Genomic DNA, 22,756 nt, shown 5'->3' with positions numbered 1-22,756 from the left:
TTCCACCCTCCTTTTGCTTACTCCGACTTTGCATTTCCATTCCCCAGAGGTCATCACTGTTGAGCTGCTTTTTACACTCTTACTGAAAATTTTGTTGAATATTCATATTCTTTGTTTTTAGCCAAATAGGATCTGAAAATATTTAGAGCCGCACTACTCTAAGACACTTTTTCTTGAACCCAGATATCTTTCCATGTCATCCTTTACCAATCTTTTATATTCTCTTAATGGTAGCAAGTGTTCTGTTGAAGGTGTGTGCAACCATGTATATCAGGGGTTGACAAATACTTTTTCTGCAAAGGGCCATATTTCAGGCTTTGTGAGCTATATGATCTTTCTCACAGGTACTCAGCTCTGCCATATACAATATATAATTGATGGGCATGGCTGTGTCCTAATAAAACTACAGAAACAGGCTGCAGACTGGATTTGGCCCAAAGGTCATAGTTTACTGAATCTTGACTTATATCATCCGTCATGTAATGCTAGAAACAATTATTTCTTGTTTGTTGCCCATGAAGACAAGTGCTGTTATGGAACTCTACAATGCACATACATTTGTTTAGTCAGGGTAAAAAGGATCCACTACCGAGTATTTAAATATTGCCTTAAAAGCAAGAAGACAATCTCGTATATTCTGGCTTCTTTCCATCAACTCTATGGAGTCTACCCATGGGCAAATGGATATTTTCTGTCTGGGCCCATTTATTTTCTGGGTCTGGCCCCCTACCCACCCTTACAGTGGTGAAGTGAAAAATGCAGAGGCTCAGATCTATTATTGCATCTATTCTCCACCTCCCCTGTCTTGTGTTATCTAGAGATTAGTGACAGGGCTCTGCCCTTTTGGGAGAGAATTGTTTTAACTCAAAGGATACATGTAAATAGAAACACCTAGAGAAAAACCGAATGGAGAGTAATGAAATGCCTGTCTTTTTCTCTTTTTTTTTTCTTTTTCCTTTTTGTCTTTTTGCTTTCTTTCTTTCTTTTTCTTTTCCTGAGACTCTTTTTGGCTAGTTGAGCTTATCAGCAGAATAGTACCAGACAACAGGAAGTTTCCAGGATCAGCTTTTAGCATTTAATTAAAGACCTCAAGGATACTTTCTATTAGCTGCTTCAAAGGATAGAAAAGTTACTACTCTCAACTGTGGGTAATTTGGAAAAACATCAGAACATCAGATCAAGTGTTATCACAGAGGATAGTGGACACAATTTCTTCCTCTTCCTTGAGTTAAATGCTTATACACTGTCTGGCAAAACACGGAGTTAAGCAGGAGCCTCTGTTCCTGCCCCTTTACAAATGTCTCACAATCAGTCCATGCAGATATAAGAATTTTAACTCCTTTTTCTTTTCTTTTCTTTTTTTTTTTTTGTTTAAGGACTTTATTTATCTATTTGACAGAGACAGCAAGAGAGAGGAAGAGCGAGTGGGCACAAGCAGGGGGAGCAACAGAGGGGGAGGGAGAAGTTGGCTCTCCACTGAACAAGGAGCCCAGTGCGGGGTTTGATCCCAGGACCCTGGGACCATGACCTGAGCCAAAGGTAGACGCTTATCAACTGAGCCCCCCAGGTGCTCCTCCTTTTTCTTTCTTTATCACTGAAGTGCCTATTTGAAATATTATTACCGGTGACAATATCTTCATTTCCTTTCTTAACTTGTGCTTAAAAAAATAAAGTTGGGGGCACCTGAGTGGTTCAGTGGGTTAAGCCTCTGCCTTCCACTTGGGTCATGGTCTTGGGGTCCTGCAATTAAGCCCCGCATTGGGCTCTCTGCTCAGCAGGCAGATTGTTGGCCCTCTCTCTCTGCCTGCCTCTCTGCCTGCTTGTGATCTCTCTCTGTGTCATATACATAAATTTAAAAAAAATCTTTAAAAAAATTAAAAAAAAAAAAAAAGCTGAGGCAGATGTCCAAGATGGCAGCACAGGAAGATGCTGAACCCGCCTCCTATCATGTACACACCAAATCTATAGCTACTTATGCATCATTGCCATCTGAAAACTAGAAGAACTGCTCTGCAAAACAAAAGATAAAAGGAGCACATTGATTCAGGTAGCAGAGGCAGAGACTTAACCTCACAAAAATAAAACCTGTTCCTGTTCCCTGAGCATCAACACCCAATAGGGAGGGGTCTCACCAGGCAGGCATTTCTCCTGGAGGAGCAAGAGTTGGTGCCCCATATCGGGCACTTTGGCCCCTGAAATCTGCACTAGAGAACCAAACCCTCAGAACATGTGGGTTGGAAACCCAACGGAGCAAATGTCCAGGGGTCCGAAAGTACTATTGGAAACTGAGATTTCCCTCCTAGAGGGATCTGTGTTGTCTCACTGGCCCTAAGACCCAATGAGAAAACAGCAGTTTGAAAAGTATCTAGATTATAGATAAGGGAGACTCATTTGCTGATCTGGGAGCATTGACTGGAGGGGCAGGGAATAACTGAGATACTCCCAGGAGATGGAGGCACTAGCAGCCACCACCATTGCCCTTTCCACATAGCCTGCTAGCACCCAGGAGGGTACTGAGCTCAGATGAAGCACCATCTTGCTGCCTTGCTGGGACAGGCAGGCATGAGCTGTCCCAATACTTGTTAAGGCCAGAGAGTGCAGGTGGTTGCAGTTTGCTCCCAGCCTGCATCTGGGACTGGCAAGTGCAAGCAGTCGTGGCATTCTCCAGCTCCCAGCCTAAACCCAGCGTGCATGCATAGACATTACTCTCCCACTTTGTTGTTAAAATTGTTAAATTTTAAATTGTTAAGGCCCAGTAGGCATGAGCAGTCAAGACAATTTCCCATCGCCTTTGTGAGGCCCACAAACATAGCCCACCCATTACACTCTCAAGCTGCCCTGTTAAAGCCAGCGAGCACATCCAATCCACACAGGGGACACCTGATTACCTGGCAGCCAAGTGACCTGGTGTTCTAGAGCTCCATGGGTCTCTAATAACCAGAAAGACAGTTCCTGGCAGGCCAGTAGCCCCAGGGCAACGCGCACAGCTAGCAGTCTGAAATGCAACTCCAAGTTCCTGTGAAAAACACCCTATTTACTAGTCCGGAGCTTTAGCCTGGTTTCAGGTTTCCCAAACATCTAAAGGTTAAGGAGGAGCTTCCCAGAAAGTAAACAGGAAAACACCATCCTTGTGCACAACCTTGGTCTTCTTACAACTCAACAAGACTTCCCAGAGGATGCTTGTACATCCATTGGGAATTCCCCAGGAAAACCTCCAAATCTCCTGGGCTAGAGGCCAGCAGGGATTACACTTGGGCTCCCACAGGGGCTCCCACAGGACTAGATATGTTTGTCTGCTTTGAAAGCTGTTCCCTGTGGGTCTGGTTTCCAATCAGCCTGTAAGCAGGTGATAAGTGAGACTTTCCCGTTGGGTCACTGACATGTCTTGGCACACCCTCAACCATGAGGATATATCAAGAATAAATCAAGTGGTTTAGACAATCACAAAGGTTTAAGTGACAACCAAAAGGCTTGAACATGGTTGAATAACAAGGATCATCACCTACATAAGGCCACTAAGAGACAGAGAGGTAGCTATTTTGCCTAATGTGTAGGAAAAAACACAAGGAGTCAAGCAAAATGAGGCAACAGAAATATGTTGCAAATGAAAGAACAAGATAAAACATCGGAAAAGGAACTTAATTATACAGAGATAAGTAATCTACTTGATAAGGAATTCACAGTGATGATGTTAAAGATGCTCACTGAATACAGACAGACCAGATAAGGACACATTCAAAGAAAGAATATTATAAGCCAATATCCCTGGTGAACATAGATGCAAAAATCCTCAACAAAATATTAGCAAATCAAATACTGCAATACATCAAAAGGATCATATACCCATAATTAAGTGGGATTTATTCCAGGGATGCAAGGATAATTCAACATCACATATCAATCAACATGATATGCCACATAAACAAAGTGGAAGTTAAAAATTATACAATCATCTCAAAAGAATTTGACTAAATTAAACATCTATTTATCATAAAAGTTCTCAACAAAGTGAGTATAAAGGAAATGTACCTCAACATAACTAAGACCATAAATGACAAACCTACAACTAACATCATATTCAATGGTAAGGAACCGAAAGCTTTTCTTCTAAGATCAGAAAAAAGACTAGGATACTTACTATTCCCATACTATGTTTATTTAACATGGTACTGGGAAGTCCTAGCCATAAAAATTAGGCAAGAAAGAGAAACAAAAGGCATAAAAATCAGAAAAGAAGAAATAAAACAGCTATTATTTGCAGATGATATGATACTATACACACAGAAAACCCTAAAGACTCCACCAAAAACCATTCAGTAAAGTTGCAGGATACAAAAGTAGTATACAAAAATCTGCTACATTTCTATACATTAATAATAAACTATCAGGGAAAAAAATCAAGAAAATAATTCTATTTATAATTGGATCAAAAAAGAATAAAATATCTAGGAATAAGTTTAACAAAGAAGGTAAAAGACCTATACATTGAAAACTATAAGACACTGATGAAAGAAATTGAAGATGATACAATTAAATGGAAAGATATTCAGTGCTCATGGATTCGAAGAATTAATATTGTTAAAATATCCATACTACCCAACACAATCGACAGATGCAATACAATCCCTATAAAAATTGCAATGACATTTTTCAGAAATGAAAACAAGTAATTCTAAAATTTGTATGGAACTACAAAAGTCAAAACAATCTTGAGAAGAACGAATGAAGCCAGAAATATCATGCTCTTATCCCAAACTATACTATCAGCTATAGCCATCAAAACAGTATGGTATTGCTATAAAGACAGACACATAGATCAATGGAACAGAATAGAAGGTGAAGAAATCAACCCATACATAGATGATCAATTAATTTACGGCAAAGGAAGCAAGAATACACAATGAGGAAAGAAATGTCTCTTCAATAAATGGTGTTGAGAAACTTGGACAGCTATAAGCAAGAATGAAACTGGACTACTTTCTTCTATCATATGTAAAAACCAATTCAAAATGGATTAAAGACTTAAATGTATGACCTGAAACCATAAAATTCCTAGAAGAAAACAATAAGTTCCTTGATATCTTTCTTAGCATGCTTTTTTTAATTGAAATATAATTGACACACAAAGTTATGTTAATGTTTACAACACACTGATTCAATAATTCTATGTTACAAAATGCTCACCACTTTAAGTGTAGTCACCATCTGCCACCATACAATATTACGATATTATTGGCTGTATTCCCTATGCCATTATTTTTCCTCTCCATAAATTATTCATTTTATAACTGCTAAGTTTGAACCTTTTAATCTCCTTCATCTATGTCACTCATCCCTTCATCCACCTCCTGTCTGGCAACCACCAGTTTGTTTTCTATATTGAAGAGTTTGTTTGGGTTTTGATCATCTATTTTATTTTTTTAGATTTCACATATAGGTGAAATCATACTGTATTTGTCTCTGTCTGATTTATTTTGTTTAGCATAATACCCTCTAGGTCCATCCATGTGGCCATAAATGGCAAGATTTCATTCTTTTTTTAATGGTTTAATAATATTCCATTGAGTATATGTACCACAGAGGTAGGGATGGTGGGGGGCTGTTAAAATAGGTAAAGAGGATTAGAAATATAAACTTCCCATTTTAAAATAAATAAGCAATGAGGATATAATGTACAGCATGGAGAATATAGTCAATAATATTATATTAATCTTATCAGGTGAAAGATGATGACTGGACTTACTAGGGTGATCATTTCCCAATGTATGTAAACCTCAAATCACTAGAGTATACAGCAAAACTAATATAATATTGTATGTCAATTATACCTCAGTAAATTAAATAAATACAAGAACAACCAAAAAATAGCAAAATAAAGTCCTGTGTGCATCATGGCATCAGACAATGAGGCTTAGGTTTTTGAATAAATATCTTTGTGTTTGAAATTTATTGAGTTTATGATTGACTGTCTTACCTTTAGACTCACCACCTGAATTAGGTCCCAAAATAACAAAGGAGATATAAACACCATGAAGAATTACTAATATGGCAGTTAAAATGAATCTGGGTTTGAAATTTAACTTGACTGAAATCAATTCAGGCTCATTAGACTCTGGCAATGTCATGGTTTGCGTGGCTGTCACTTCTGTCATGAGCTAGCTTATCTCAACCAATGGCATCTGGCATATCCTACCTGATAAAAAAGAAAAGGTTAGGGGCACCTGGGTGGCTCAGTGGGTTAAGCCTCTGCCTTCGACTCAGATCATGATCCCAGGGTCCTGGGATCAAGCCCTGCATCAGGCTCTCTGCTCAGCAGGGAGCCTGCTTCCCCCTCTCTCTCTCTGCCTGCCTCTCTGCCTACTTGCGATCTCTGTCTGTCAAATAAATAAATAAATAAAATCTTTAAAAAAGAAAAGAAAAGGTTATAGCCCTTTCAGTGTTTGTCCTCTCTGAGCCCCTCCCACTTATCTGGGAAATGCCTTTCTTTTCTCTCTAGTGTCTCACCCCCTTTTCCACAGCAAGTCTATGAAACCCAAGGATATTTATTCAAATTAAGAGTGTCAGTCCTGATTATTAGTGATTCAGAGAAAAGACATCAAAGAATCTCATCGGTTCCCTGCAATGAATCCTTCTTAATCATGTTTGCTGCTAATGCTGCCCAAAATCATGGAATCTGGTATAACTTCAGTGATCCAGGTATGATCTGGTGGCACTTTCTCAAAAGAGCACAGAAAAAAGAAGTTTCTCTCTCCAGTATTATAATTACCTCAGGCCTCCCCACACAAAGCTATAGGAAATTGGAGAAAGTCTCTCTGGGAGATGACCCTTTTACGTTAAAACCTTGCAATTAGCATCCAAGAGAAATCAAGTAGAAAACCACCACCAAGGAAAAGATGGTAGGCCAGTTTGGATAGCCTAGAATAGGACACCCTACTGTGCTGGCACGGCTGACTTTGCTAGTGCCTCCTGCTCAGAACTTGTATGTGCTTATCCAGAAAACCACAAAACCACAAAGGGCTTTTTCAGTAAGTCCCCATGTTGACCCAAGAAACTCATTTTGGATATGGACTGGAAACATCTAGTTTGAAAATGGATACATAGACACACATACACACACACACACACACACACACACACACACACACCATTGTTTATTATGTGGAACTGTTCCACCCAAACTGCCACAAAGTAGCTGACCCCAACGTCACCTAGAACTGGCTGCAGGTGATGAAACCACCCCTTCTGGCTGCTTTCTACAGAATAGAAACCCATAATCAAGGTGTTTGACAATAGCTTATCACCCATCTTTCTTTGTGCCATATAAAATAGGAACAAGGAATTAAAAGTCCAGAACAGTCAGGGGTAGGATCCTTGCCTTACATCTATTTTACCAAAAGAAACTACTCAAATGGTCTTCCCCAAACAAAAAGGTTTTCTCCAGAGTATCCTCAGTTCCCTGCTCTCTAGAAACTTTTATGACAGCATCTCGAACTAAATACATACGTATTTTTGAAAGTTCCACATCTCTAGGGATTCCATTACACAATAAAGTTGTGCAGTTATATAGCTGTCTATCTGAGCAGACTAGCAGAGCAGAAACTAAAATTTCTGTTACTGAGTTGGTTTATCACTCTTTTTAGGTCAACAGTACACAATGAACAAACTCTAGGATATTTGTTTGTTTTGGAAATACTGAGAAAGTAAATATAAGCTTTCTGCTTTGTATGGAAAGCTTAGCTAATAGATTTCTAAATTTTCTTCTGACCAGTAACCTCAGCAGTGATCCAATCTATGCCCCTCCTGCTCATCCTCACCTTGAGTGACCTTAATAGTATCTCCTACAAGGTGTCTTCCAGTGAGAGCCTGGACCATTTTAAACAGTTATGTTCAAAAACTTCGCTTACCTGGAGCCCAGATATGCCTCTTTTTGATATCTACATCTGTCTTTGTCCTCAATTTTTGGGTTCATCCAAAATAAGTCTAATCTCACTCTCAGGCCATAGCCATTTGAATATTGACAGCCAGCTACTAGGTTCTTCATAAGCTTTCCTTCTCCTGGTCGAATATCTGATTGTTTCAACTAATCGTCTCATTATATGTTATAAAGGGACTTCATCATCTTTTTCTGCTCTTTTACCAGTGTTCAAAGATAAATGGAGGCATATTAAAAATTTTAAGGGCTTATTCAGGCAAAAATTAATTGGAATCAAGCAGCACAAAACCAGAAGTGAGTAGGAGCACTCTACCAGCAGGAGTCGGGGAAAAGACTTCTGTGGAGAGAGTACAGAAGCAAAGACAGGAAGGTATCTGATTGGTTATAGCTTAAAGCCTAGTTAGCTGTTTGTACCTGGTTGTCCTCAACCCTTGAGGCATTTATTGGCTTAGATTTTGGTTTGCTTACATAGGCCACCATGGCACTAGAGTTACATCAATTGAATGGCCTCCTTGTTTAATTAATTTAACACCAGACATACTTCAGGGGAGCACAAACATCCTTAGTTGCAGGAACACTGCATTAGGATATTCCATATAATTGATCATAATACTAATGCTGATGATAACAGCAAACAGTAATGTGTACCAACTACATGCAAGGACAGCTCTGAGTGATTTCCACGCCCTAACTCTCTTACTACCTCAATAATCCTAATGTAAGGCTGGGTTATCCATCTTCCCATGCTGTTTGCTATCAATATCCTAAATAGATATAGGATATATATATTCTGTATAGCTGTTTGCTATACAAACATTCTTGAAAACATAGTCCATCAAAAAAGTTGATGTAAGATGTGCAGAAATGCTGTGGACAATTGTCTCCCAAGAAATACCAAGAGGAAAACACCATGATCTTAACCTACTATCCATCTAAGAGGGAAACAAACTAGAATATAATTATAAAACACAACGAGAATTTCTATAATATGGGTAACACTAACAAGATGCAGAAATGTATAAAAGAAGACACCAATGACTGGTTGAGATTCTGAGCTCACTGAAGGTGGCAAACATGCTTTCTCATGATTGGTGTCTGTTAAGTTTTCTAGAATTTAATAAGTTCATAAGAACATTTGCAAAAATAGGAAGGAAGGCAGGGTAGGATACCTCATGACCATAAAATTTACCTGCATGAGAAGGACATGAACTATTTTGTGCAGTAAAAATTTGAGTTCTAATGATTTTAAACCTTGGCAGGATGATGATGGAAATATTTGCAAAACAGCCTTAAAAAGTCAAATGACCTAAAATAAAAAAAAAAAAAAAGCCAAATGACCTTTTTATTTTTCTCATTTCTTTTATAGCAAATGACAAAGCCCAGGAACTGGAACACCTATACATCATGCTTAATATTCAGGTTAATATATTTAAATAGTTACTGCATTTCAGAAACATTTTCAGATGAGTAATTGTAAATATACACATGAAACATGCATTTACTCAATCTGCTGCTTTATCTAGAAGGTCCTTAAAGCTCATGTGCCTCTTTAGCACTGAATGTGTGGTTTTTGCTCTAAGCAATCTCGTTCTGTAAGTTTCAAGTTAAATCTATTGTTATATCATATTTTCTCCCATACTCTATGCTCCACAAAAGAGGTAGAATGTAGAGTAATATCTCTGACTCACTGAGTTTCAGTCTTGGACACTCCAGAAAACTATGAGTAAAGGTACTTCTGTCAGACTAGAGAAGGACCAGCTGTATTCATGATATATAGTAAGATATAAAAAATAAAAGATATGAAAGGATCACAGGGACAAAAATGAAAGTTCAAAATCCTCTCTACAACCTTTTGAACCCCAAGAATACTTTAAGATTCTATCTAGGAAAGAGAACTCAGAGACTGAGAAAGCCTATCTTCTAAATCATTCATTACTCTTTCCTTTTAAACACAGAGGGTTTGTGTTTCTTGTTATTGAACATATTTGACAGAGGACATTTAAAAAAAAAAAAAGCTTCTTCCTGTGTGGGCCAATAGCATCTACACACACCACTGAAGCTAGTCCACAGCCTTACCTCTTCTCTACTCTCTCCTCCGTATCTGTCTCATTCCCATCAATGACTAAGCTTCAACTTGATGAAGCAAACAGGGACCATGGGCACGAGCCCAATTCAGCTGAACAAATGATTATTGTATGCCTACCACATGCATTAATATACTGACTACAGGCCTTCTCATCCCCATGGCTCCGTCCACCTAAACACTTATCCACATCCATACCCTCTTTACTCTCTGAGTCTGAGCTTACTTGAGACTAAGCCTTCAGACAGAACTCTTAATTATAACCTTCCCTCATTCTTCACATCCCTTGTTTATAACTCTGTCTGATTTTACTTTATAAACCTCTTACTTTTTATTGGCTGGGTTCAAAAGTGGGCAGAACTACAGATGAGACAAGAATGACAGAATATTGACAAATGTTGAAGCTGCGTGATGAATTCAGGGAGGTTAATTCTACCACTTGCTCATTTTGTATATATTTGAAATTTTCCATTTTAAAAGGCTTAAAAAAGAGGTATGCCAAGCAGAAAGCAGAGAACTGTTTAGGTACTATAGAACTCTTTTCTCTTGCGTGACTCTGGTCATTTTTAATGTAAATAAACAAAATTTTTTCCATACCTGCACTGCTTCCTTATTGAGGCTGATGTTAATTCTGGGCATAAGAGAAAATCTGAGAGGAAGCAGAGTATCTAAATCAACACATATCTATTTAGGCCTCACCCTTGTTAAAAATCCCTTGTTGGCTCTTTGAGGAAAAGTTCAAACTCTTTAAAATGGCATTCATGACTTCACAACTTCCCACCTTATCTCACTTATCTTCAGCTTTCTCTCCCTCAATATTTGCCCATATCATTCAGCATGAGCACATCAACTACTTCCATGTCAGTGAACTTGCCATGAACTCTTACACCTACTTAACCTTATATATACTACTCTCCTCTACCTGGAGAGACATCCTTTGCCCTCCAGGTCTCCCTTCCAGTTCTCATTCATCTTCATCACTGTGCCAAAATACAGCCGCACCTGGACTGCCTTGCCCATCTCACACTGGATCACCCCTGTTGGTTACTCGTAAGCTTCCCCCATACATTGCGAGCAGCTTGGTGGCCGCGTCTGTGCCTCATTTACCTTCCTCGTCTCAGCACCAGCCTCATGATTACAACTCAGTAGATGTTAAAATTTTTGCTGAATTAATGCATGAACAAATATAAACAAAATCCTAAAGGCATAGGCATATCATATAGAAATATATATGCTAAAGACAAAAGTGTATTGTGTAAAAACATAAATATATGTTACGTCTGATAAAATTAAGAAGCACCAGAAAGTTTCCTGGTGACTAATTTGAATACAAAAGAATCTCCTGGTGCTTAATAAGACACTATTTTAGGGGACATGGTGATGATTGAAGCAGACAATGTCCCCGAGCTCACATAGCTTACATTCTATTTAAGGTATATAGATAATTAGCAACTACAGAATATAATGTCAGGTAGTGATAAGTGTTATGAAAAAAAAACTCAAGGCAAGATCAGGGTTGACAGGGGTGATAGATTACATAAGGAGGTGAGTATAAGCTTCTCTGGGGAGCTATTATTTGAATAGAAACCTGAATGAAGAGAAGTAACAAGCCAGATGATAATCAGGAGGAAAAGCAGTCACAATACAGGGCCCCAAAATCAAAAAGGCACAGAATTGGGAATTTCAGTAACTAAGAATCCTTGTGCCAAATCCTGAAATTCTACCTCCAGAAAGATATATCCTTTGGGGTCCTACAGGCTTTTCTTTCCTTACCATTTTTCTATTAATAAGCAAACATGGCTGGGAGCAGTGACATTTCAAGTGGGGATTAATTAACAACCTGCAGAGAATAAAACAAGCGTGGGAGGGTGAGGTGCATCGGAGAACAGGTCCCTGAAAGGGAGAACCAGCATGCAGCGAGCCATGCCCAGGTCGCTGTGGTACCTATACTGGCCCTAGAGAGAGACGATGGAATGCTGAGATAACCTGCAAACAGGTGAGATGGGAAACAAGGTGATGTTGCTGTGTCCTGTCCTCCCAGTTGTGCACACCCCATCTCCTCTCCCCATTTTGTCCAATTAGAAAGCTTCCTCTAAACAACATCAGGTCAGTGACGAGAAGGACTGTCAACTCTGAGATGCTATCAGTCACTCTAAAGAAAATAGAAAAATCAATTTTGTTTGACTTTGAGCAAATGACCCTGCTCTGGCAAGGCAGAAAAATGTGGTCCTTGGGAGTCCAGGCAGCTGTTGAGTTCATAGCAATGACTTTGCCACAGATACTTCTTAGCAGTGGCAGCAACTCACAGGATGGCCAGGAATACAGGCTCCAGAGGCCAAAACCACTCACCCTGTGAAAGGAAAAACACTTTCAGACACTTGGAAAAATCAACAGAGTGGGAAGAACAAGATAAAGAAGATGAGAGCTCTAGCCAACAACAGGGACATCGGGACATCAGCTAGGAAAACGCATCGTGGGACGGAAGGTAGTTTACCACACCCACAGGTGCAATGGTCCAATTAAGGTTTGCACCCCTTCTGTGACCAGAAAGAGCCGTAACATCCAGAGTCCCACCACAAACAAAGCACTCGATAATGCCCAAAGTGTCTTCTGCCCATCCGATCTGACTTAATCCTGATGAGCACCCACTCGGGTTATCAGGCACAGTTCGTAGATAAGAAAACTGTGGCTCAAAGCCACATCCACAAGGGGTAGTGCAAAAGCAGGCACCTGGGTTACATCCTCTGGAATGTGATCACACAGACTGGAGAACTCTCCACTTTGCTACTCAGTTTGCAAACTACCCACCCCCCCCACCCTCACCCCCTCCCCCGCCCCTCCCCGCACCCCCCCCCCTGCACTAACTGGTTCACCCACAACCCCTGCTGTGTTTCTTTCCTGCCCGCCTGGCAGGACGTGCTGAGAACTAGAGCGGAAGCATCAGGCTGCCTGGTCCCTGAGACATGGGGTCTGTTATTTAACCTTGCTGCGTTTCTCCCTCCCGGTCTGCAAATGAGGATTTTGGTACTCGGAGTCCTTGAATTAATGCTGGTCCCATAGCGACAGCTCCACATACTTGGCTATTGGGATCATATTCTTTTCCCCATCGTTTTCACACGTCCTCATATGGTCACATGACTGGTTCTGCTTTGTCAAATCCTCCTCTTCTTGCCCCCCCTTTCTGCCCCAAACTGCCCCCTGCAAAATCATACAACCTCCCCCTTAGCAACAACCCACTCTCTTCTTCCTCCCTTTCTATCACTCTGTGTTCTGTCTGCCGCTGCCCTGGCTGACAGGGCCCAGGGCAGGGCCAGCCTTGCCACCCCAGACACTTCCTGGAGATAGAGTTCAAAAACACATCCTGTGTGAGACGGTTGCCAGCCAGGGAAAAAGACGGCTTGCTGAGGGTTTACAGAAGACAGAGAACACAGAGACTTATAGCAGGTGCCACTTCTGGACTGGCTTAGGAATAATAATGAGCTCAGTCTTAGGCACCCATTCTTATATGACTGCTTGGAAGCAGAAGAAAGCTGTGCCAGCTACTGTTTAGGCTAATTAAAAGCATGTTCACCTGCCTCATCCGTCTCCCTCCACTCCTTCCCGCTCACCCAGGCCAGATGATGTCGTTTTCCTTTGATACAGGCCCTGTCTTCTCAGAGCTCATCTGCCAGCGCACAATCTCTCCCTCTCTCCTTCTGTATCTCTCTCACCCTTTCTCCCTCCCTTCCCATCCGTGTCCTTCTCCCTCTCTCCCCCCCTCCCCTCCTCATTCTCCCTCCTCCCTCTCTTCCTCCCTCCTTCCTTCCCTCTGGCTCTCCCCCTCACTCCCCTGTCCTCCCTCATCTTCTGACTGTCCCCAGGTCCTGGGCATTCCCTCTAGAAGAACAATCTCTTCGGTGACCCAGACTATAGAAGGTGAAGAATCGGTCATGTCCAAATTGACTTGGAAAATGTTTTTATGCAAGTACCCTTTAAAAAAACAATCCACTCCTTCCTAAAAATATAAAAAATAAAAATCTAAAAAGTAAAACAGGGATGCCTGGGTTGCTCAGTGGTTTAAAGCCTCTGCCTTCAGCTCAGGTCATGGGATCAAGGCCCACATCATGCTCTCTGCTCTGCAGGGAGCCTGCCTCTTCCCCTCTCTCCCTGACTGCCTCTCTGCCTATTTGTGATGTGATCTCTCTCTGTCAAATAAATAAATAAAATCTTTTTTAAAATAAAAAGTAAAACAATCCATATATTTCATTCTGTCCGTTTGTCTGCCTCTCTCTGTCTCTCTCCACTTCTCTCTCTCTCTCTCTCTCTATATATATATATATATATATAATTACATAGTTAAATAGTTATATATGTATTATAAGGGCTTTCATAGTACACATCTGTGAAATTACTCCCCCTCCAGGGAGAGTCACTCAGCACTCTCTGTATCTTAGTGAATGAATTATTGCAAAAAAACAAAGTGGTAAGTCTGGGAAGGAAAAAGGAGAGGAAAGACCGAGCACAGCTGACAATAAGTCCTCCTGCTACATCAGTGTGGTGTCATGCCCATTAGCACACCCTCGAGTCATGGAACTGTGTTCCTTGATGGTATATAGCAGCAAACAGTATACTTCTAAAACTGAAAATATGACTGTGATCACAGCAGAAAGAAATCTCAAGGGCTGAGCCCCATGTCTTTCATACCCAGACACTCTGGAGTCCAGTACAGTGACTTCTACCCTGATAAAGCTCAACAGAATACTTACTAAGGGTGGTGATTCTTAGTTGTATAAATATTCTTGACGATGACAGCATGCACAGGGATTTCAAGCCCAAACGGTCACTGGTGCCAGGAATCACTGCACACAAGTGAAATGGGCTGGGCGACAACTGTGGTAAGCCGGGATGCTGACCCCCCCCAAGGGGCAGGGTCACTGCTCTGCACCCGCTGATGGCTGCTGTGCAGGAACACAAGTCTAAAGATGCCCGATACTTTGGTTTTTCAAAAGAAACAGGAAAGAGCCTATAACGGTTGACAACCAATTCAACTTAAAAAAAAAGAAGAAGAAGAAGAATCCAGAGGCAGAGCAAACTAAACATATCTGGAGGCCCTCACCTTGCTACTGTGTCCAGGCGCTTGGTTTGACACAGGACAACGTTATTTATCATCTGGCTACTTCTATTTCTCTATCATAAAGCAGGGATAATTATAAAACCTTCCTAATAAGATTGTTACTACATGGTAAGCATTTGGACTACATGGCACACAGTAAGCATTATTATTCAAAATAATATTTTCCACACCTGTACTGCGATTGATGTGAATGAAACATGCCATGCTACGCAAGTCCTAGGTCCCAGGTTTGATTGTGTCATTGCAATAAAGAACCTCACCAGTTGGAAAAGAGCCATCCTCTCACTTTCACAGTTCGTAGCTATAGAGACAGAGTCAGAAAGGAGTCAATCTGTTGTCCAAGTTCACAAAGTCATCAACGGGAACAGGAGGCATCTTATCACCTTGGCCATGGGTATCCCATTCACTGGGATGACCTCTGCTGTTAACTTATGGTCATACATTTTCCTTGTGGTTCTCCATGCTTTTCCTGTGTCAGAAAGACAAGATTAAGGCAGTGAACGACCTCAACCCATAAGAAGTCTTTAGTGGTGGGCAGACTATCCATTGGTATTCAGTTTATCTTTCGAGCTAATTTGCAGAGTTTCACCAGAGGAATCCCGCTCAGCATCACTTAAGGACACATTTTCAAATTGGATCTGGCAAAGTAAACATCCTTGAAAAATAGGAATCCATACTCCAGAGGCCATTCTAAAACATGGGTATTCAAACATAATAGCTCTTTAGTTCTCAGAGTGTGGTCCTGGGGCAGCCACATCAGCATTACCTAAGATCTTATTAGAGACACAGAATCTGGGGCCTCACCAAGACCTACTGAAATGGAATCTTAATTCCCAGGAGATCTCTGGGAACACTAAAGTATGAGCAATACTGTTAACTGAGTTATCCCCATAATTTCCTGAGTTTGTGTGTGATCAAGGGAAAGAATAGGAAGAAAGGTTCACTTTCAAAATTATAGGTAAGATTTTTACTATTTGATAACCCACTGAAGGTACAAAAAAAAAATGTCAAAAACCAGTCCTCATCATCTGTTCAATGCTAGACTTCTAAAGATTCAAAAAACTCCAAAGAAACGTAGAAGTTTATCCTAGACTTGAGCCCAATTTGCTTTAAGGGGAGCTTCTGGCTGGGGTATTGACATAGCCTCCCTGCTGAGACCTGTTGCATGGACCTTTCCCACCAAGGAAAGAAAGCGAGTGCATCACTTTGTTAGAGCGGCAACAAAATCAGAGCGAGGTACAAAGTCCGATTTGTCAGGAAATATCTGACCATTGACAGCCTCACTCATTTCCAAGGGATGACAGAAGCAGGTAGGTCATCTCTTGCTTTTACAAAAATGAGGAGAGGAAAGAATGAAGGGAAAAAAGATGAGAAAGAGAGACAGATGCAGGAAAGAAGAAAGGAACTGAAATCATTGTCAGGATGTTTACTTGCTTCCCACACTTCTGTCTTCTCTTCTAGCAATCGAAAAGCGAAGGCTTCTATGAGATTTCCCCGGCTACCCATCAGCAAGAGAGGCGCCCTGCCAATGAACCTCTGGGTGGTAGGCGAGAAGAGACACAGAGCTTTATGAACTGGAAACCCACTTCACATGGAGGAAAACCCATGAAGCTTCCTCCTCCTCCTTGTTTAGACCGGGGGAAGGCAGGTTCTATTCATTTAGTGTGGTATCCACCTCCTGCCTCATGATTAGACAAGGAAGGGATTATTACTGTTGGTCCGTTCCCTGACGATTCCCTACACTGTCCTGACGGCACCGCTGCCTATCACTGGACACTCTAATAGGCAGCAGAGCACATGACCAGCCATCAGCACAGCCCAGCGGCTCTCACTGTAGGGAAAGTGCCAAAATCCACTCTCTAGGACAAAGAGCTTATAAAATCAGGTTGCTGTGTTTTAAACATTATCTTAAATTTTCTCTTTTGTAGAAAAGCACAGCTATTTTTGAAAAATAGCACTTGTGTGTACACATACTCCTTACTTGAAGAAATCTCCCAGAGAAGAATTTGTAAAACTGTAAGTTCAGGGGCACCTGGGTGGCTCAGTTGGTTAAGTATCTGCCTTCAGCTCGGGTCATGAGCCTGGAGTCCTGGGATTGAGCCCCGTGTCGGGCTCCCTGCTCAGCAGGAAGCCTGCTTCTCCCTCTCCCTCTGCCGCTTGCCCTGCTTGTGCTCTTTCTCTCTGTCAAATAAATGAAATCTTAAAAACAAACAAACAAACTCTAAGCTTACTAGTATCTCATCCAGGGGTGGTATAGTGGACCACTGCATATTTGTTGAATTGTTCATTAGCTGTCACCGCAGTCAATAAACAAATATTTTACAATGTATTCTACGAGTGAGGCACCCTGATAGATCACCTAAACCAAGTTGCTCATAATCCTTCTGGGAAGAGAGAGTGAATGAGTCATGTTAATTCCATGTTGTTACATGATCAGTATAGGAGAGCCTCTGTGTAAAACTAGTTCTCTGTGGAACACATACAAATAAAAAACTAAAAATATAACACGTTCTAGTTGAGGATCATTTTTCTTTTAATAATTGAGCCTTCAGGCACATTTCCACAGAAGGCATTGTCCCTGTACCAGAAGTCATTTAAACTGAAGAAAAGATTTTGTCAGCTCAACGGAGCCCAACATGCAGGAAAGCCAAGACTGGCTGAGAGAGAGCAGAATGTCAACGTCTGCAGAGAACCTTGTTGGGCATGAACCATAATTATATCCATCATTTTTTTTTTAAAGCAACTCTTAAATGATTTCCCACCTGAGCATGAGGAAAGGGACCTTATTCCTAGATCCCAGAGCAGGAAGCACAAGAAACAAGAGGTCCCTCGGTTCTCCCCCTGATGGTGCTCCCTCTCTCAGCTCCCATGGGTTCTCTTTGACACAGATCCCTGTTTTAGCTCTAAATGCCTCCCATCATGCCCAGCCCATAATAAAGGTTCATAATTATTTTTAAATTAAAAGAAAATGAATGTTTTGCCAAGGAAATCAAGATTAAGTAGAAGGCAAGGCTGTACCTTCAACATCGCATAGACTTTGCCTTGCTGCTTTTGCTGGCCAAGACCCGAGCTAGGTGTGGACATCACTGAAGAATGAAATACATGCTACCTCTGCTCTGGCTTGGAACCCAGGAAAGAGCCGTACATGTAAAGCTGAGAGGCCAAAACCTTCTAACAGGAATGACTGTGCAAAGAGATAACATTATTATCAAATGTACTTATTTATTTATTTCTTTGAAAGAGAGAAAGCGCACGTGAGTAGGAAGAGCAGGGGGAGAGGGAGAAGCAGACTCCCTGCTGAGCACGGAGCCAGATTCAGGCCTCCAGCCCAGCACCCTGGAACCATGACCTGAGCCAAAGGCAGACGCTGAATTCACCCACTGAGCCCCCCAAGTACATTTGATACTTCTTAAACACTTCTAGCAAGCGGCACTTCCTTGATGGTTTGGGAGGAGCCTGGAAAAAAAGCTGCTCTCAGTCATTACTCTAAAATGTCACAGCATTCCTTTCTAAGTGGAGCCTATGTCAACTACTCTGCAAATGATGGGAGTGCCAGGATCAGATTTCCAGGTAAACTCTGAAACTGCAATGAAACAAGGAGCCCTGAGCTTTGTTTCCTGGTATCACTGGCAGCAGTCCAGCACCTGGCAGGTAGAGCTGATTGAGCAAGCTGACCATTGATGAACAAATTAGAAAACATTTTCCTAACTCTCAAATGTATAAATAATTCTTAAATGCCTAGATAGGAAAATAATAGTGGGAAATGACTCAAAGAAATGGAAAGACATTCCATACTCATGGATTGGAAGAACTAATATTCTAAAAATGTCTATACTACCCAATGCAATCTACACATTTAATGCAATTTAATACATTTTGCTTGCCCTGCACCTCTAAACACTGCTGTATATTCTATTACACACATATGTAATGGAATACTACTCAGCCATCAAAAGAATGAAATCTTGTCATTTGCAACAACACAGATAGAGCTAGAGACTATAAAGCTAAGCAAAATAAGTCTGTCAGATAAAGATAGATACCATATGATTTCACTCATATGGGGAATTTAAGAAACAAAGCAAACAAGCAAAGGAAAAAGAGAGAAAGAGAGAGACAAACCAAGAAACAGACTCCTAAATACAGAGAACACACTGATGGTTACCAGAGGGGAGGTGGGTGGGGGATGGGTGAAATAGTCAATGGGAATTAAGGAGGGCGCTTATCGTGAGGCACTGGGTGATGTATGGAATTGTTAGGCTACTGTATGGTGCACCTAAAACAAATATAACACTATATGCTAGCTATGCTGGAATTTAAAAACCTAAAAAGCTAAAGATAAGTAAGCAGCAAAACTAGATTATATCTAAGTATGGTTTAAAGAAAGATTGTTTCAAATATGTTGACCAAGTAGAAAAGCTAGAAATCCTTTTTATGTAAATAAATTTTAGTAGCCTTGTCCCCAAAGAAAGTGTCTACTAAATGTTTTTTTTTTTTGTCTTGTTTGGAACTGTACAATGTTCTTTGACTATAATAAATAGGACCCTTCCCCCCCAAAGAAAATAATACAGGGGAAAGGTACAATTTAATATAGGCATCAAAAAACTTTTAGTACAAAAGATTTGTGTGAAGAAAAATACTGAGTTAAAAAATTGGAGGAACACATCCAAAAACAAAGTTGTCACAAAAATCAAAGTAAAGCTTTTAGAAGCATGCTTGGTCTATAGCAGCATGACATGTATTTGAGATCATGGTGATAATGATGTTGACAACAATGATGATGCTTTCATTTCCTTACAGAGAAGTACTTTTCTAGCAACCTTCAGTGACATAAAGAGATAACATGTTTCCTTTTGGTGGGAGGCCAGTGTGTAGATACATAATTGAACTCAATTCTTCCCCTCCTCCCGTGTCCATGCTGTACTTACTTATTTGGCCAATGGAATGGGATGTTGGAAGTGTCAACGGGCCAGCTCCATGTCTAGATCTTAAGAAGCCTTGCATGTTTTGCTTGCCTTCTTGCACTACTCACACTGCCACAGCAAGGACATGTGCTGGGAGTCTGCTGAGTCAAAGAGTTGAAGAGATACACGCAGCAGACCAGAAGATCTGGAGCACAAGCTGAGTGCCTTGGGTATTCATTGTTATGTGCCCTTGAAGTTTAATAGCTGTTTGTTATACAGCAATCGTTAGCTCTAGTCCATGTCATCCTGAAATTAATAGAAATAAGCCACGAACATAATCTATGATAAAACCTTGACCATAAGTGCAAGCAAGTTATGTTCAGCCAAAGGGTTGTGTGTATGTGTGTGTATGTATAAATTTATGGAATTGTTATTTTTATAAGTGAAAACTGTTTAGAAACAGCAATTCTATATGGTTCAACCCAAATATTCTGTAGTATGTGCATTGCAATCATTATTTGAAATACATTCATTTACCACCTATTAATAAGAGTTCCCTAAAATTAAATAAGGAAAAGGTTTTCAAAGTGCTTGGCTCATAGTTGAAACTCAATACATATTCATTGAAAAGGTTATTGAATAAGGACCAAAAAAATCAAGCAACTCCTTATCTCTACACCCTATTGGAAAAAATTCTCTAAGTGTTTCATTCATTATTTATTCACATTTTAGCCATAATCAATTTTATGTATGATTTTTAACTGTTCAGTTCTTATAACCAAACTGCTGTGGATAAAGGAAAATGGGTCAGTATTTTATAGATCTTGAGCAAGATACCCTCAGTAGCAGGTAAACTCCTATAGGAGTTCTGTTTCCAGTGCGTACTAAGAATTTACTCCTAGCTATATCTAACTCAAGTATAAATATATTGAATATTGAGAGGAAAGCCTTTCTCCTTCTTCAGAAAATAGGTCAAAGAATACATGTCAACCTTCTATATTGTCAGGATGTGGAATGAACCTAAGCATCAATTTACTTTTATCAAACATACTTGCACCTTGTAGAGATGCCCCAAATCAAGACTTCACTACAGCGGCCAACAACCCGGTGAATAGAGAACTTCAGATTTCCGTTCCTGTCAATATCTGGGATTAGTGCTACTGTTCCATTCTCTAGAGCCAATCTAGGCCTCACAAATAAACTGAAGAAAAGCATCTCCTTCCACTTCTCTGAACCATTTGTGCCATGCTTTCTTCGCATTGTTTCCTCATTCAAACACATGTCTGCATGTTTACCAAATCTTCGTGTCCCATCATGCTGTTTAGCTTAAGCATCTCATCATGTCATTTAGCTTAAATGGATCGTCTGAGGCTGAAATAAGTTGCTTACAAACACAGGCTGGCTCTTCCATTTTTAGTTGCCATGAAGAGGCTTTACTATTGTGAAATGAGCAACTGTTGTCATGCTGCTTTCTCTCACTGAGTATAAAGTACATCCATTTTAGTAACCATGGTTATTACCAAAATTGTATCCGTTTGAATTATATGCATGTCTCCTTTTTCAAGGAAAAGGACTGACGAGCATTCACTCCCATGCCTGAATTTCATTTTTAACCCAACAGTGCCTCTTCTAAAAATAGATATTGATATACATTTCATCATCTGCCACTTGCTTTCTCACCTGAAATCTAAAAAAAAATTGGGCTCAAGACTCTGTGTTCTGGTCAGGATTAACAACTGGAAACACACACACACACACATATACATTTATTTCACTCTTGCTGCCATGGTAACCGACCACTTTTCTCCAAGCTCCTAGGTATCTAGGTAGTCCTCACACATGCTCACCAACTTTCTGGGAAGTAAGTAGAAAAGAGTGGAAGGTTAGAACATACCTTTGAGATAAATAAGGTGCCATTCTCCCCAAATCAAGATATGTGACTGCTCCTCCCCTTTGCCCCCTGTCCCTCAATGCAGAAGTCAAGGATCCTTAACCAAACTGGCTACAAGCCAGCAATGGCTGGACAAGCTACTGTACTGTGTGATCCAGAAGCCAACGCGGCAACGACGTCAGTCCAGGCTGCGGGGAAAATCACAAGGAAGCAAAATACAGCAGATGAGCAAAGACGTAAAAAATAAAAATAAAAAACAAAAAAAAAATTTTAAAGCTCTATTTTATTCCAAATAAAGAATTAAGAGACCCCTTTTACTATTTGGCTACACCAGTTTCTGAATCTAGACACTAACACTAGTATCTGTATCCAGCTGATTGAAGGGGTACCTTCCTTCTTAGGATTTTTAAGTGCAATGCCTTAAATATCTAGAATCGTTTATCAATTTTAAACCCTTTCACAAACCTGATCTTACCTGATCCTTGCAACAACTCTCCATAGAAGTTTCTGTGAATGGTTGGTGCATTTTATAAGTAAAGAACCTGAGGAGTCAACATTAAATATTTTCCAAGATCAACTTCTTAACTCTCAAAGGAGTGTTTTTAAACTTTGCCAGCATTTACCAAAATTGATTCTGTAGAAAAACAATCATGTAAGATCCTCAATGAAAAGAGTATTGCACAACATATAGTCATATTGTATGTAAAGTTTGCAGAAATCCTGAAAATAAACTCCTTAAATGGTTTAACTCAAAATTTCCTTAACTTGTGTTAAAAGAAACAAACAAACAAACAAAACCCATTTGTTGCTTAAAACCTTTAAACATCTCCTG

At 40.3% G+C, this 22,756-nt stretch overlaps 1 long non-coding RNA gene across 8 annotated transcripts in view; it reads right to left on the bottom strand.

Moving 5' to 3' along the window:
- LOC106003814 overlaps positions 1-22,756 on the bottom strand; it is a 45,717-nt gene that overhangs the window by 11,576 nt on the left and 11,385 nt on the right. For 6 of the 8 annotated variants that reach the window (XR_006602879.1, XR_006602882.1, XR_006602877.1 and 3 more), the window contains exons 5-8: positions 22,400-22,558; positions 21,928-22,112; positions 20,058-20,339; positions 15,390-15,598 (exon numbers count right to left, since the gene is read on the bottom strand). This is a non-coding gene — a long non-coding RNA (uncharacterized LOC106003814). The remainder of the gene's footprint in view (positions 1-15,389; positions 15,599-20,057; positions 20,340-21,927; positions 22,113-22,399; positions 22,559-22,756) is intronic. The other 2 variants (XR_006602884.1, XR_006602883.1) reach the window with 2 other exon arrangements.

This window comes from Mustela putorius, unplaced genomic scaffold, assembly GCF_011764305.1.
Source record: "Mustela putorius furo isolate JIRA1106 unplaced genomic scaffold, ASM1176430v1.1 tig00003898_pilon_pilon_pilon, whole genome shotgun sequence".
Lineage (NCBI taxonomy): Eukaryota > Metazoa > Chordata > Mammalia > Carnivora > Mustelidae > Mustela > Mustela putorius.
This window is presented reverse-complemented; position numbering and strand designations above follow the sequence as displayed.